We start from the raw sequence: 16,969 nt of genomic DNA, 5'->3' as shown, positions 1-16,969 counted from the left end.
GATGGATGGATGGATGGATGGATGATGGATGGATGGTGGATGGATGATGGAATGGATGGGTGGATGGGATGGATGGGTAGATGGGTGGGATGGATGATGGATGGATGGATGGACAGACAGGCTATGAAGAAGGAAGGACTGCCACAAAGAGTATACAATCTCAAGTGGCCAACCACCTGAAAAGTGTCTGAGATCCACTATGCCAGAGTCACCTATTTTCACTCCCCGCCCTCGTCTTTGCCATGGCTGATGGGCAGTCTGAGCCAGTTCTGGGTACGTACTATGTTGCCAATCCTCTCCACCTTCCCTGGAACCCCTGGTGTAGTAGTGGAGTCAGGGAAGGATAGTGTCTCCAAGAGGACATTTCTGTGTCTCCCTCTCCTGTGCATCTGTACTGTGTTGGAAGAGGAGGGTTGTCACACACTGGGGCACAGGAATGTTGCCTTCCAGCCTGACCAAGGGCCCACATGGTATTCCTGAGTAGCTCTGGGGAGACCAAGGGTATAGGAACCACAATGCTTTCTGGTCCAGTGTTAGAAGACTGGGTTCCAGGGTTCTACAAGACAGGCTATGCATGACCTGCATAAATGGCTGTCCAACCCCCCACTTCCTCCTCACCTGTTCAGTGACCAGCCTGGAGCAGAGCAGCAATTCCTGTGGCAGTTTCTCAGATGAGTTCTGGAAAATGGACACACTGTAAAGAACAAATAGCTCTGCTGTTACCTGGCCTGAGATCAGAGTCTCTTCCCAAGACTCACTGTGCACTCACAACCCATTTAAGTTCCCAAGATGCCCAGTGATAAACACCCCCAGCTGAGTCACTCCCAACTTCCATGAAACCTCTTTCATTTAATGGCTCTGAACGCCCATGTCCAGAGCCTCTCAGGAAGTACCCAACTGTAATCCCAGCTTCCTTTCCCAGGTCCCTTTGGGGGCACACTCCCAGCTCTAAGAGCTGTGGGATGGAGAGAAGAGGAAATGGCCCCTCACTGAACACCTAAGAGCCACACAAGTCTCCTGCTACTCTGCAGCTTCCCACTGTCCCTAGCCCTCTTGCCCGGACCAGTCCAGAACTGAGCTGTGACCACCCCTACTCAGCATTTGCTTATCCACACTGCAGAGTGACTGCGGGGGAATACAACAAGTACACTGTCCTCTGCAGGGAGCGGTCCTGCTGACACACTGGCTGTGAAGTCCTGATGATGCCCATGTCCTGTCCTGTCGCTCTGTCTCACTCTTGTCACCCTGGCCTTTCCCACATGCTTATCTGATCTCTTTACTGTTGCCCCTGTACTCTCAGGCCTTGTCTACAACTAGGGCCTTTGCACGTGCAGTTTCTGTTAGAATCCCTCTTTTCAGGAATTCCTGGTGTGGATTTCTGAGACTTTCCCTCTGTGGATCTCACTTCTAGTGCACTATATGGCCAGTCATTACTGATGCCCAGTCCAAGCATTGCCCAGTTTGCACCATCAGAGGCTCTAAGGGTGAGCTTGGGCTCCCAGGTGACTCAGGGACAGCCAAGTTCTACACCCAAGTGTGCCACATGTCTTCCCCACTACAGCTTCCCCTCCATGTCCTTCCTAAAGTGCTGGATCGTTCAGGGTTACCCTGAACTTATTGTTTTCTGCCCATGACTCTAAAAATGCCCAGGATGCAGTGCGCTCCTGGCATACAATCATGAGAACAAGGTAAGAGCTGAGTGTCTGGAGAGCTCAGGAAGCTCCCTTATAGACACTGTGGTTCTGCAGAGGAAGCCACTGAGCAACAGAAATGACATCACTGAAGCTAGCTAGCATGCAGCACAAGCTTGTAACTCCAACACTTAGAAGGCTGAGGCAAGAGGATCAGATGTTCAAGAACAGCCTCAAGTTACATAGCAAAATTGAGGCCAGCTTGAGCTAAATGAAACATTATCTTTAAGAAAATGAAAAGGAAGAGAAGGAGGAGGAGGAGGAGGAGGAGGAGGAGGAGGAGGAGGAGGAGGAGGAGGAAATGCTGGGTTATGCAATGGGAGTCAGTTGAATCCCACCAGAATTAGCATTGGATCTTGGAGTCTGAAAATCTCAGAAAGAAGTCAGGTGGCTTACTCCTGTAAACCTAACACTTGGAGGCAAGGCAGAGGCAGGAAGATGCACAAGACTGAGGTAAGTCTGCTCTACAGAGTAAATTCTAGGCCGGCCAGGAATACATAGTGAGATCCTGTCTCAAAAATAAATACATAGGATCCATGCTTACTGGTTAAGAGCATTTACTGCTCTTGCATAGGGACAGTTACTTCCTTGTAGCAATGTAGGGTGGTTCACAAATTAATGCCAACTCCAGGGGACCTGGCGCCTTCTGCTCTTGTTGGACCCTGGCACTCACATACATATATCCACACTGAGACAAATAATGAAATATGAAGTAAATCTTCACAAATCAGTAAACAAAGTAATGTTGATGAGCAGACTCACTGGGTACAGACAGGGTACAGAAGATCTGTGCTGGCCCCTTGTGTCCACCTCAACACGTTCCATCCTGAGAACCTAAAATCCTAGTTCCTGGCTCCCTCTGAGCAGCTCATCAGGATCTGTGGCCTCCAGGATCTTGAGAGACAGGGTACTCCAAGCCTGACAGCCGGAGTTCTACCCCAGGACCCACATAGAAGCAGGGAAAACTGTCACCTGAAAGTAGTCCTGTGACTTCCACCTGCATACAGCAGTGCATGCACACACAATAGAAATAAACAGATGTAAAGGCAAACTTTAAAATAAATAAACTAATACTAAATTTCTAAAATGCCTGAAGGCATGGTTCCACTCACTTCCAAGGGTTACCAGTCCTGGAAAACCCCCAGGCCAGCTGAGGACCTGTCCTCCTCATTCCCCAAGATGGGAGCTCTGTGTGGTCCCATCTTGGCTACACACTGGAGCTGTCCGAGAATGCTAAAGCTTGTGGGCACCTGATCACCACGGCCACAGATCCTGATGAGCTGCTCAGAGGGAGCCAGGAACTAGGATTTTAGGTTCTCAGGATGGAACATGTTGAGGTGGACACAAGGGGCCAGCACAGATCTTCTGCTTCTTGTGATTCAGGCCTGAGTTTCCAGTGCCTTGGTGCCTGAGCAGAAGCAGGTGACCCGAAACCAGGGTCACGTGATTCTCCCACCCCCTCGACTATTCCATATCCTTCCAGAAGTTCATTCCCCTCCTGTCACTTACCCCAGAGCATTGTCATAGGGGTCACTTAGGAGATCACTGTCTTCAGAGAGGCCAGAGTAAGAGATGACCACACAGGCCAGTGTACAGCAGAAGATCAACAAAGCACAAGTCTATGCCTGAAAAGGCCACATGGGCCACCTCCTGCCAGCTGTGTAGCCTGTTGCCATGACTTGCTTCTGTTGTAGCTTTCTCTGTGAAATTAGCTGACTGGTGGGTGTCCTCGGGAAGGAGCTAGGTGAGGTGCCTGACACCTCATAGGATTCTGCCTAGTGGCCCTGGCCTGCACTGAAGCAAGGTGATGGGGGAAAGGCTGGCCCCCTGGGGAGGGAGACCTCTGTCAATGAGGCCAGGCCATGAGTGTCACCTTGAGGCAGGAGGCATCTGGAGGCTGGGAAGTCTGGTAGCATGGCAAGTAAGTGGCTTGTGACACATGGCAGGATGTGGAGAGAGAACTGTCTGACTTCAAGGCTCTGGAGACCACCTGGCCCAGCCTGGCCCAACAGGCTGGCATGGGACACAAATCTCCAGCTTCTGGACTTTGCCCTGACCATCCATAAAAGGAGGCTGGTGACAGTGGCTGCTTGTCCTCTCCTGTGTTGTAACCTTCTGTGATAGCTGACTTGAGGACTGCTGGATTCTTGACCTCACACTATCTTTATTTTCAATCTCTGCTTGTACTTTCGGTTTGTTGTAACTGTTGTTAAAATAAGAAAGGGAAAAACAAGCAAACAAACACACCCGTTCCTCTGGCAACAGGAGAAGCGTGGGGCCATGAAGCAGCCTGGGAGTTCAAGGTTCCCAGGGAGACTTCTTTGGAGTTCTGCTCTGCTTCCTAGCGGCTATGTGACCTTGAGTAAGACAGTTACCAATCAGCTCCGAGCCCTCATGGGTCTTACCTCCAGCAGAGCGAAGCTGGCAGGAGCCTGCCTATCGAACTGCTGGAGGACCAAGAAGCAGCAGAGCCTGAACACAAGCTACAGTCCCCCTCTAGCATCCTACATGTTTAGTCACAGGATTTCAAAGCCCAGTCACATGACCCCATGAGCTGGACTGACAGGTTCCCACTCTCTGGCACCTCAACATTGTAGCTAGGAGGTGACAAGCTTTAGCCTGTCATCTGCCATCACCCACAATTTCTCACTGAAGCTCCATAACAAGCTCCTAGATAAAGCACCATCCCCATTGAGCAGATGAAAAAACTGAGGCTCAGAGGCTCAGTGACTTGCCATAAATCAACCCAGTAACTAACCATCATTCTTTCCTTATCTCATGCTAAGTAACACCTTGGTGGTGGCTACCCACCTAACTTTCCTCACTGGTCTACCTCCAGAACCCTTCTGTCCTGACCCAGCTCCCAAGATGTGACTCTTGCCTTCCTGTCAGGAAGGGAGACCAGATTCCCCCCAGGCCTGGCCGCCAGGATGTCCCTCCAATTTGGCTGACATGGCTTATGGCTTACATAAGTTTCCCTTCTTACATTTTGCTCTGAAACTGGAGGGTCACTGACTGAAGAAGAGGCCACCTTGTAAGGAGTACCAGAACGAGAAGCACAGATGCCAGCCTCCCCACCTGTCCCAGGCACCAAAGGAAGCTGAGCCATGGCCCCTGGGCTCCCCAGTGTTCTGTAGCTCCCACATTCAGATGCACTGTGCTAGGGGTACCCCAGACACCCTACTTCAGTCTCCATCTCCCAGTGAAGAGACAGAGGCCCAGAGGTTGTGAATGCTGAGGTGTGTGCTGAGGCCTCTGGGGCTGGGCCTGGCTAAAGGCCAGGGCTCTGGATGGCTTCATACCCTTATGAATGGGGCAAAGGGTTCACATTTGTCCACCACACTGGGATGTGCAAACTGCTGGCCTTGGCCTGAAGAGTCTAGCCCAGGGCTCCACCCCTTCTCAACCTAACTGTAGCTCATGTGGAAAATCAGATAGGAAGCTGTAAGTCTAAGAGACTCTTGAGAGACTCCAGGACCAGCTATTCAGAAGTCGCTGATTCTGGGGCCTCATGTCAGGATTTAGATGCCCAGGAGATCTCAGGAAGAAACTACCTCTTAAGAGCCTCTCCTCACCCCAGTAAACCAGGTCATAGTGTGGATTCTGAATTGAGAGAGATCTTAATTATAGTCTCCCTACTCAGATCTGCATGACCTTTGACATAGCTTGCCCACTCTCGGCCTTAGTGCTCTCTGTAAAGGGGACTGTTATGGATGTCCAGGAAGAAGCCAGTCCTTACTTGCTGACACCTGAGGCCTCATGAACTCTAGGAAGTCCCTTGGTCCCTTGAGAGGTGGGACAGGCCTGGGGTTCCTGTAGACTGATTCAGAAAGGTCACCGTCACTAAGCCCTTAGAATGGGGTCTGGCAAAGGGCAGAATGAGAGACAAAGAGAATGTGCTCACTGCTCACTCCATCTCATCCAACCCCCAAACCTAAGAGGGATGCAGGCAGCACTTGCCCCTGTCACACAGGGATAGTGGCCTAGCTCCAGTGGGCCCTCAACACTCTGACTGCAGCCCAAGGTCCTGCACACTTTACAATGGGAAGTCAGGGATGTCAGGAGTAAGCGGCCCCTGAACCTCTACTCTGAGCAAATGGGAGTGGAGCCCAGCATCTTCAGGGGCAATGGCACAGCACCTCACAGTTCCTGCCTGCCCTGTCCCAGACACACACAGGGCTTGCTAAAAAAAACCCCAGCATAAAGCTCAGAGGTAAAAGCCTCAGGAGTCCAGAGGCATTGAGGTTCCCTCAGGGGAACCCCAAGTGACTTCCATCCTGAGCCCCTGGAGTCTATCAAGACCCCACCTTGGCTAGCCTCAAACTGGACACAGGACACAGATGGGTAGAACCCCTCCTTGCCTGCAGGAGCTCACAAGACAATGAACCATTAAGGGACAGGCTGTGCCTTTGTCCCAGCAGCCCTGTTCCCTCTGAGGGACAGCTGGGCTGAGGGAACATGGTCTCCAGTACTAACTGACCACAGGTGGAGCTTCTGCAGTTATCCTTGATGGAGAGACACTGCCACACCCCCCATGACACAGCTGGCAGACTGTACCCCTGATCTAGACCCCCTGTGCTAACAGCCATGCTTCATGGCCAGCAAAAACTGTTTTTTTTTTTTTCCATGATAAGGAAGTGAAATAACCCAACCAAGGCCAAATCTAGTTAGGGCTACAGCCCTGGCACCAAATCTAACCAGCAGGGGACAACACAACAGAATACTGTGAGGTCTGGGGAAGACACTCACTCACCGATGCATATGGCTGGCAAACTCTCTGGGCCAGGGCCAGGGTTCCTAAGACTGAAACCGGGTGTGGGCCCTGAGTGGGTGATTAGGGGGAGGGAGGGGATTGTAATCAGGGATCCCACATGGTAACAGCCAGCAGGCTCAGGCAGCTCCTTTGTCCCCTCCCCAGGCTGAGCTTAGCAGGGAGGGGAGGTTGAGCTGCAAGGCTCCTTCTTGCAGGCAGCCCTCCCAGATCCCTCTTGCACAGCCCTGCCATCTCCACAGGGGTTCAGACAGGTTTGTTCTGCACTTCCCAAGTGCTACTTTTTTTTTTTTTTAAAGACAGGTTCTCATGATCTGAGCCTTGCTGTCTTCAAACTTACTCTAGCCAAGGATGACCTTGAACTTCTGATCCTTCATTTTCTGTGTGCTGGGATTTCAAGCATGCGATACCACACACGGCGTTTATGGTGTCTGTGCACACTATATGACAACTGAGCCACATCACTAGCCCCTGTGACTTACTTTCCTGACTCTCTGCTTCCACCCCTGAAAATGGCCCAGCTTTCCTGCATCCCCTCCCTTTAAGAGGTGTTTGGCCTATTGGGTGGGGACACAGCATCACACACCGGGAGCTCGGGTGAACACAGATGTACTTCTTAGAGAGGCTCTTACTGACACCTAGCTCCATGCACTAGCCCAGGCTGGGAGAAGAGGAGAGGATGGAGTCCATTCACCTGCCCCTCTCCCCCTGCAGCTCCTGTACACCTGCCTACAGTCCTTTGAGCCTCCTCCACTCCTTGTCTCTGGGACCACCTCTCTAGCAACCCCCGACCAAGCCTGTGAACACATGGGTCAACAGCCACCTCACCCAGCAGATACCTCAGACGCCAGCCGCATCAGTTCTCTGCAGGGTGGGCACCAGACTCTGGAGAGGCGGTGGCCCTAGACATCTATGGGCAGCAGGCTGTACCCTCTGAGGCCTGGATAGGGAGGGTTGTGTCCCCACAACCCCTCAGCAAGCAGTGACAACTGACACAACATAAGCGATCAGCTGTTAAGGCACAAACACATCCTCTGAGGAAGCTAGTGCCTTCTGTACTTCCCCACTGGGACCCCCTAGGGCTTTTGGGTTCTAAGGCCAGGAGACTTATCAAGGGTGGCTGTAGGCTTAGCCAGGACAGCTGGACACAGACCGATGCTCACTCACACGCGTACAGAGAAGTCAGGATAGCTGGACACAGACCGATGCTCACTCAACACACGTACAGAGAAGTCATTAATGGAGAATAACGGGAAAAGTGAGCGGTGATGAGGGAGTGGTGGGAGTGGAGGAAGAGAGGGGGAGAAGACAGACAGACATTGAGGTGACAAGAGCCTCCTCTTTCAGACTTCAGGTACTCTCTGGTCCCTGCAGGTATGCTTGTGGGAGACACACTCAGGGGAGAGTATGAAAATTCCAGGCCCTGTTGGCGTACCAGGAGTCAGACCCCAGGCCTTGAGTTTCCACTTGTACCATGTCTTGTAAACAGGGGCCTGTGTCCCCTTGGGCTCCCAAGAGCCTTGTGCCCGCTGGCTCTGCCTCTCCTCTGCTCTCCCCCATGAGCTGCCAGCAGCTAGCTACCTGCCTCCCTAGCTTGTTCTCCTCTATCCTAGTTATATCCCCTCCAGACTCCTGAGTAGCCCTCTGGGCTAGTCTTTATCGACAGACCGGGTAGAGGGGAGCCTGGAACCTAGCCACCTACCACACCCAAAGTAAGGAGAAACAAACGGTGAAAAGGAACGTTTTCGGGGGTCAGGAAGTTAAAAGTCTTGTTAGATAGCCTAGGCTAGCCTCACACTTGTAGCAATCCTCATACCTCAGCCTTCCAGGTGCTGGGGTTACAACTTGTGCCATGTGCCTGTCTGGGAGAAGGAGCCCAGTGTCAGTCACCAGCAGGAAAGTCAGCAACATCAAGTCCCACAGAGCCTGTGGACTCTCTCATGAAGCCGCCAGGACTCCAGGGAGGAAGAAAAGACCAGAAACCAGCTGGACCAGCTCTTCCCTTCATCATTTGTGGTCCCAACCCTCAGTTTACCAATGCGTGGCATCCCCTACCAAGCTCCTAAAAACCGGCGGAGTCCAGGCCCTCCACCCTTACATCCATGCTTGGTAAGCTTCTTCTGTCCTAACAAGGCTTCCTTCCTGCCCCTGGTGAAGGGCAGGCCAGGCCTCTGGGATGTAGATCCTGGCTTGAGGTAGTGTGAGGGTGAAGCCGGTAGGTCCTGGCTATGTAGCAAGCCCCTTTGCTGTCAGGGCAGATGTGCCCACTCTTGCTCTAACAAAGTCTGGGCAGCGAAAGGACCAGGATCCTCATGACTAGCACAGACAAGAATGCTTCCTGTCAGCCTGAGAATCCCCCACTCGGGTCTGGAAACTGAGGCCTGGGAGGTCTTCAGCCTACCTCATTCCCAGGTTAGACCTGGCAATGCCTACACACAGCTGTACGTCCTTCTGTCCCTGTCCTGGCCCCAGTCCCAGGGAAACATCCTCTCCTAGGGTAAATGAGGGGGGTTGGGGGAGCCACTGGTGTTTCCAGAGAGCCTGGACAACCCAGGGGTGGTTAGTATTCACCACCTCCCCCCCAGGGGCCTGCAAGTCACTGTGGGAAAGCATCCTCTTCCTTGAAAGATAAGCGAACACTCAAGGTAAGACTTGAGAGTCACAAGTCTGAAGCTGACAGTCCCTGGAGCACAAACCTAACCAAACACTGAGCCCCAGGCCCTGGCCCAACATCTGCTCTAACGTTGTGCTCAGGGCTACCTGGGAAGGCCACTCAGGCCACCAAGCTAGTCTTGTCACCAGCTACACATGCTTGGGATTAGAAGCTTATGCCACCGTGCCTGGTGAGGAGAAGAAGTTCAGCCTACAGCAGGGACATCAAACAACACTAGGTCCTAAGCTGTAGACTCTCCTCCACTGGCTTTCAGGGCCCTAGGGAGGAGGAACAGAAACCAGTTGGACCAGCTGCTTGGTCAGAGGAACAAGTTTTCCTCCAGGGAGGTCAGTGGCCTAGAAGGAGGAGAACAATGTCTGAAATGGCAGACATTCAGGCAGGGCAGTAGGCCTCGAACCCTGATGTGTACAAGTCTGCAAAATCCTGTTCACAAGACACACAGGTTCTAGGAAAAGCCAGGGATAGAGGGTGTCCAGAATCCTGCCCCTCCCGTGCCCCTACCTGAGTTCTCACATGACAGGGCTGGAGACAGCTTGGACCATAACCTTTCATCCACATGTACTACACACCAAGTGAGGATCCTAGCCTGGTTCTTCATGGGATCTTGGCTCCCTCACATCCAGACCCTACCAACTCAGTGCAGAGCACTCTCTGGGGCTGAGGAGAGAGGGCCCCAGAGTCCTCCCTTCTTCAGGAGGCAGTGTGGTGGGGGAAGGGCAGGTACCAAATGGGGTTGACAGCACAGCAACGTCCTTCTGAGCTGTGAGATCTGGGCAGCTTGCTCAGCACCCTGTCACTGTGAGAACAGACTATATAATACCTCACCTCTCTGCCCGATTCCCAGGAAGCCTGAGGGAGTGTGTGAGAAACTAGCCGTGGTCATCGGCTATAAAGCACAGGGTATCATTATAAGAAAAGGGGAGTGGGCGCCCCAGGGGAAGTGTGGGATTGGAGTCTCTGCCCCGCCCCCTTCAGTTGGTCCTGAGCAGGCCCTTCCACTCTTCTCCCTGAGTTTCTTTTTTTGAGAAGTGGGCACTGATGACCTCTACCTGGGAGGCTGATCCGGTACAAGAATTTCCTGAAAACAGCCCCAGGCAGGCCTGGCTTACACCATATGCTTCCAGAAGCCCATAGCATCCTGTTTCTGCTGCATGGGACTGGCGGAGTCCAGGCTGAGGGAAAGTTTCTGGCTTCCGGGAACACATACTGGCTGGGGAACAGGAGACTTGGACTTAGATCACATTACTGAGGAGTCAGTAGGGAAGGAGAACAAGGGCCTGCCTTAGGAACAGCAGGGAGACTCGCTTTTCCGAGCATCACTGGGACTGGGGGTCTCCCTGGGTAAGCAGTGTTGGGGAAGGTATGACAGCTTTCCTACCCAGAAGGAGAAGGTCAAGGCGGGTGAGGGGCATGACAGGGGTTAAAGTGTGCTGTAAGCTAGTCTTCAGCAGGCTTGTGCCCTCATGCAGAGACCCCATCAGCTCAATGCAGAGCACTGGGCTCTCTGGGGCTGAGGGGAGAGAGCATGTGCCAGAGCCTAAGCTCTGCGTTCTGTAAAATGAAGGCTCTCCTGTGTATAAAGTTCTCCACTCATACAGTCTGGGAGGGATAGTCATTAGGCGTCACTAGGTGAGCCTTTATTAAACAGGACACAAGCCCTGCCTCCATTCCACTAAAGCTGGCTTCACCAAGGGCTGCCCTGCAGGATCTCCTGGATGGATGGTGTGTTAGAAATGTGTCCTTCAGGTGGCAGAGCACTTATTGGATGTGTACAAATGCCTAGGTTCAATCTCCAGGGTGAAAGGAAAAAAAGAAAAGCCATAAATGCACACTCTCAGTCCAGTGAGGTTCAGCAAGTGGCGGCACTTGTGGCCATGTAGTGGAAGGAAAGGAATTCCCACAAGGTACCCTCTGACCTCCACACACACTCTCCCAGCCCTCACACACATAGTAACAATTTTTAAAATTGTAATAAAAAATAAAATGCTCACTCACAGACCATGTCCCGCTCCAGCCACCAGAAACCCTGAAGAAAAGCTCTCCCAAACTTTCTAATGACTGACTAATGCATGCCAGTCATGATGCTGTGAGAACTACTGCACCTGTCACGGGCTGCCTCCCTCTCCCAAGATGTCCTGCCATGGGGCCACTTCCCGGAGCTCTTGTTTCCAGAAGGAGACAGAAAGGAAGAGTCACTGCAGGGACAGGGCATTAAATAGTAAAGCGATCCCATGATTAGTTAATGATACCACAGGCTCCATGGAAGAGGGGGTCCAAAGTCACACTCAAGAGAGACCTGCCTGCCTCTTGCAGTCTCCCATCTGTCTTTTCTAAACACAGGAAGCTCACCATCACACACTGCCCTGCCCTTCCTGTGACCTTGAATCTAGAGACCACCAGGTCCAAAAGCCACCTGGAGGACTTCACTACTCTCTCTGTGGTGGTCAGAAGGGCTGAGAACACAATGCAGGTAAGGGCAAGGTCATTATGAAATATTCAACTGGGGCAGGCAGGGGCTCACCAGGAGAGGAAAGCATCGCTGCTTCTCTTCCCAGAGCTGGAAGACAAGCTATAGCAGGCTCCCGTCTATGCCTCAGGAAGCAGGAGCCCAGACTCACAGGAAGCCACTCTGATGGCACAACCCCAATCTGAGGGTGTAAACACTTCTTTTACGGTTTGTTTTTAAAAGTCAAAACACCAAATTGTTCACAGTGGTTATCTCTGAGTAATTATTTCCTTTAAGCATATGGTTCTCTGCACTGCAATCTTTTCCCACAAAACCTCTTCAGTAATTAGAAAAGTTTTCCATTTTTGTTTTCCATTTGATTCAGATGGAAACAAAGTTTTTTTGGTTTGGGTTTTTTTTTCCCCACTGTTGTTTCGGGGATGTATAGGTGTATATGTTGTGCCTGTGTATATGTGTGTTCACATGTTTACAGGCACACATGAAGTCTGGTGTCTTTCTGGAATCACTCTCCACTTTGTTTACTGAGGAGGTTTCTCACTGAGCTGGGAGCGCCCCATTTCCAGCTATTTCCAGGGATTCTGTCTCCAGGTGCTGTGGTTGTAGGCAGCTGACACACTTTCCTGGCTTTTATATGGGGCTTAGGGCTTCTCACACTCACAGGGCCCACCCTTTATCCACTGAGCCATGTCCTCAGCCCATGAGGTTGTTTTGTTTTGGTTTTTAAGTCTATGCAATCATCCCCAGCCCTTTTTAATGACAGAATAATTACTAGAGTCCTCTCCACACCTGAGTCCAGGTCGTACTTACTCAATCTGAACAGTAACTGAAACCACAGAGGTTCAAATCCCCAGCGGACCCTTGCCATTTCCTGCAGCCCTAGCAAGCACACCCCTCCAGCTCAGGGCTGCCTGGCTCAGCTCTCGTTTGCCTTTGTCACCACACTTACTAGCTTCTGGCTTCATTAGGGTGGGTTCTTCCTGCCACTAGGCATTTCCTCACTGGACCTACCTGGAAGCCAAGGTTGAGAAAGTGCTTCAGGCAAGCTGAGTGTGACAAGCCGAGGCAGGTGGATCTCTGTGAGTTTGAGACCAGCCTAGTCTATATAGTGAGTTCCAGGACAGCCAGAGCTATGTAGAGAGACCCTGTCTCAAACAAACAAACAAACAAACAAACACCAATCAAACAACCAATCAATTTGGCTAATATATTTGAGGAGTCTCAGGGTCTGGAAGAAGCACAGTATCTAGGGAGCTCCTAGTCGGTCTCTGCTTACTGCTTACAATGAACACAACGCAAAGAACAAGGCACCATGGTATACTGTCTCCTGGCAAAGAATGGGTCTCTTTCTCTACTCTGCCAATGATGGTACAGCAGAGAAACTGGGCCTGGGGATCTTTTGGACAAACAAGAGCAGAACACACGCACGCACGCACGCACGCACGCACGCGCACACGCAGAGAGGCCAGGGTTCAGAGAGGTAGACTGTCAACACGACAGAGCATGAGTCAAGGCCTAGACACCTACTCACTCGTTCTATGACTTCAAAGATAACCTCTTCGAATGAGTCTGCCGAGTTTCTCTGCCCTCTATAGTGAAGCCTCGTGCACCTCCCGGCAGGCACGCTAATAATCCATCTCCTGAGAGAGCCAGCGGGAGATGTTTTGCTCCCCATAGATGTACGACTGCTAACTGTTGTCACTCTCAATGCCTGGTGAATCTGTATGCACTAAGTGCTTACTGCCCACCAGGCATGGTTCTGAAGGGCCGCACATGCATGTATGTGGGAACACATCCTCTTCTCTCCACTTGTTTCACTGTGGAGGGACCCCTATCGACTACGCACTTCTAGCCTTGGCCCCCGCCCCCACCCCCACCCTTCTTCACTCCCTGCCCCAGATCCAAGGGTCGCTTATCTCATGGGCTCCTCTAGGCAATGCACTAGGCTTGCTAGGCCAGGCTCCACCTGGTGCAGAGCCAGGTTGCCTGCAGAAAGCTGCCATCCAGCTGTTGTCTGCTCTTACCACCTGGTCCCGCAGCCAGGTGGGATCTGGCCAAGTGCCATCTGTGTTCAAACAAATGACTCCAGTGATTCCATAACAGTGTACAAGGCCCTTGCCCAGATCTGAAGCTAGTCCTGCCATAGGCTTGCACACCTGGGCCTCCACTTGATGCCCTGATGTAAGCTTTATTATCCCCATCCCCATTCCACAGGTGAGCATGTTGAGGCTTAGAGAGGCAATTAAGCTGCCCTTGTCAGATGCTGGTGACAAGCTCTAGGAACAGCATCTAGCTCCTGGGTGGGTCACACCTATACTCCCTAAGACACTGCCCCATATCTGGTGTCCGCTGCCCAAGCAGGCTGTGACCCAGGCACTCCCAGGGAGTCTCGTGGGCCTTGACAAGCTGATATGTACTTCAAACAAACACTCCACCCCTCCTCTGAAAGCACAGGATTGACTAACAACCAAAAACTCAATGTGACCTCAAGTTCACAATCTATTTTTCTTCAAATGTTTCTTTTATAATATTCTTGTGTGAGTATTTTCCTGTTTCAAACTAAATATCAAAATAATTTGGGCTTCTGGCATAAAGTTCAGAAAAATAAGGAAGCTTTAAAAGGCAAAAAAATGTCTCTAATCTGCATGTTTGAGTGTTTTGCCTCTGTGTATATAAACGTACTGCGTGTGTGTCTGATGCCCATTTAGAAGCCAGAAGATCTCAGAACCCCTTGGAACTGGAGTTACAGATAGGTACAACCTACCATGTGGGTTCTGACAACCAAACCTAGGTCCTCTATGAGAGGAGTGGGTGCTTTTAACTGCAGAGCCAGCTCTCTAGTCCCTGATTGGTGGTTTTCTTCTTGTTATTGTTACATCTGTCTGTCTGTCCGTCCGTCCGTCCGTCCGTCCGTCCATCCATCCATCCATCATGTGTCCTTTTCATGTGTCCTGGGGCTTGAACTCATGCCACCAAGCTTGGAAGGATGTGCCCTTACAGGCTGCGCCATCTCTGGATCCTACTGCACATATTAAACAGGTGTTTATCTACACTGGGGCCTTGGTGAGGAGTCATAGAGAGCAGCCCCTACCATTCTGTGCCTTCAGAGCGTCCTGGCAGCCGCTGGGAACCGACAATCCCCACCTTCCTCCTGGGCTGGCTCGATATGGGGTGGGGCCAGCACCCAGATATCCTCTCCCTGGGAAAAGCCCTGATCTACCCATGGTGGCCTCACATGTGCCTGGATGACAAAAGCCACACACCACAGCTGCAGGATGGCAGTTACAGCTCTGCCATCTGGGATGGGCTGTAATGTGTCTGAGGTTTCACAAGAGGTCTGAAGGACAAGCTGAAGTATGAACCCAGATGCCTGGACTTGAGGTTCAAGGCAGCCTCAAGGCTCCAGTCTCCCAGGGACTTGAAGCCTGTTTCTTGTCAACAACAGTGGCCAGAAGCATGTATGTAGACAAAACGTATGTAGGTGCCCAGGACTGTCAGGATCTTTCACAAACATTAGCTCCTATGTCACTGTCAAACAGCACAGTGGTCCCTTGGTGCCTGGAAAGGATATCAAACCTGGGGATGCCCAGAGTCCCTTTTGAACAGCAGTGCAATATTGGACTATCTAAGCACTTCCGGTATTCTTTGAGTCATCTTTAGTTGTCATTCTGTGTCATTAGGAACCAATGACAGCTCCACAAAGCCTTCCCACATGACAGTTCCCCCCCCCCAAATACACTGGGTCTACAGCTCACTAACTGTAGATGTGGAACTCCTACCTATGGAATGGTTAATCCTAGCTACCAATGGGACATGATCTAGATCACCTAGGAGACCAGCCTCTGGGTGTACCTGTAAGACATTATCTAGACTAGGTTAATCGAGGAGAGAAAATGCACCCTGAGTAGGCAGTAGCAATCAATGGCCTGGGGTGTCAGACTGTACAAAAGGAGAAAGCTAGCTGCACACAAGCAATCTTCTCTCTCTGTTTCCCAACTATAGACATAATGTGACCAGCTACCTTAAGCTCCTGCCCTCACACAGCAGACCATGTTCCTTCAAACTGTGAGCCAAAATATGGCACCCCCAGCTCCCACCCTGCAAGTTACTTATCAAGTTCTGTCTTTGCAATAAGAAAATAATGGATGCACTGTGGACAAGGAGAGCCAACTCTATGGCTGTCCCCTTCACAGGAACTGACACTGGCACTAGGGAGTACAGATGCTTGCCCAATGTTGCATTCAGCTGGCAAGCAGCAGCAGTAGCAAGCATCCTAGGGAAGTTTGATTCCACAGTCTCTGACCTTGCCTAGGATCCTTGCACCCCCCTAGGGGCTTGGGAAGCTTCCAGAGCATAACGCTGCCTGAAGTAAAGAAACCAGCCAGAGGTCCTCTTTCTGCCCCAGGTTCCTCAAGAGTTCTATACCAGAGCTAGGATCTAAACCCAGGCCCAAACGTCCAGCCTTCAGCATCCTGTCCAGTGTCTTATCAGCCCTGAGAGTGCAGGCCAAGAACTCAGAGCTGATCCATGGTGGGACTCCTAGCTTAACAAGGAGAACTGGGTTGGGGTCCAAAAGGCACAGAAGCTGCAGCACAGGCCAAGAAGTTAGAGGGTAGCACTTTCCAAACTGCCCAGGTGGCCTGTGGGTAGTGTCCAGCCTAAGCATCCTGGAGGGCACCTTCGCCTCCCCCAGCCCAAGACCCAAACACAGCAGCTGCCACTTGCTTCCAGGAAAGTGCCTTTGGCTGAGTAATGGTTCACTGAGGGATACAGAGGTCCCTCACTAGACTGGGACTGTAGGAAGTCCTTGTTCCCCTCTCTGTAGAGTAAAGGCCAGGCTTCATGGGGAAGCAGAAACCCTGTGTGAAACCATGAACCATGAGAGCCCAGAAAGCTTATTTCCCTCCTGGTGCAGGTTCTAGTCCCTGCTTCCTCCATGTGTGGCCTCTCAAAGGAGTCACCAAGAACCTCACAGGGAGCTGAATCCAACTGATGCTCCCCCCTACCCCCAAACCCTTTATTCAATCAGCTGTTATTTCCTGATTGTGTGTTGTAGGCCAAGATACATAGATGGACAAGGTAGCCCCTATCCAGAAGGCTTCTTTTTATTACAAACCAGCAGGACCAAAAGGAAGTTACATCATGGGGAGACCTAGGTAGAAGAGCCCAGAAGTACCCAACACTTAGAAATGACTAGGGTCATGGACATCTCATGTATGCATATTGGAGGGTCACAGAAGGTGAGACAGAGGGCACACTGAGGAACTGTCCCTGGTACAGCTGGAACAAACCAGCCAGATGTAGACCCTAATCATGATTCTCAGCCCTTGAGCATCTGCCCTGTGCCGGGTGCTGTCTGTGGTGTCTTA

The 16,969-nt window shown here is 51.5% G+C and overlaps 1 protein-coding gene across 2 annotated transcripts in view; it reads right to left on the bottom strand.

The window, feature by feature from the left end:
- The window catches only part of Cd82 (CD82 molecule), a 44,956-nt gene that overhangs the window by 23,839 nt on the left and 4,148 nt on the right, over positions 1 to 16,969 (bottom strand). The window contains exon 2 of one of the 2 annotated variants that reach the window (XM_028778492.1): positions 619 to 694. The gene's annotated coding sequence lies outside the window, so the exon portion shown is untranslated. The remainder of the gene's footprint in view (positions 1 to 618; positions 695 to 16,969) is intronic. The other variant, XM_028778493.1, reaches the window with a different exon arrangement.

The sequence above is a fragment of the Grammomys surdaster genome, unplaced genomic scaffold, assembly GCF_004785775.1.
Source record: "Grammomys surdaster isolate TR1022 unplaced genomic scaffold, NIH_TR_1.0 338, whole genome shotgun sequence".
Taxonomy (NCBI): domain Eukaryota; kingdom Metazoa; phylum Chordata; class Mammalia; order Rodentia; family Muridae; genus Grammomys; species Grammomys surdaster.
The sequence above is the reverse complement of the archived record's forward strand: the minus strand, read 5'-3'. Positions and strand labels throughout refer to the sequence as shown.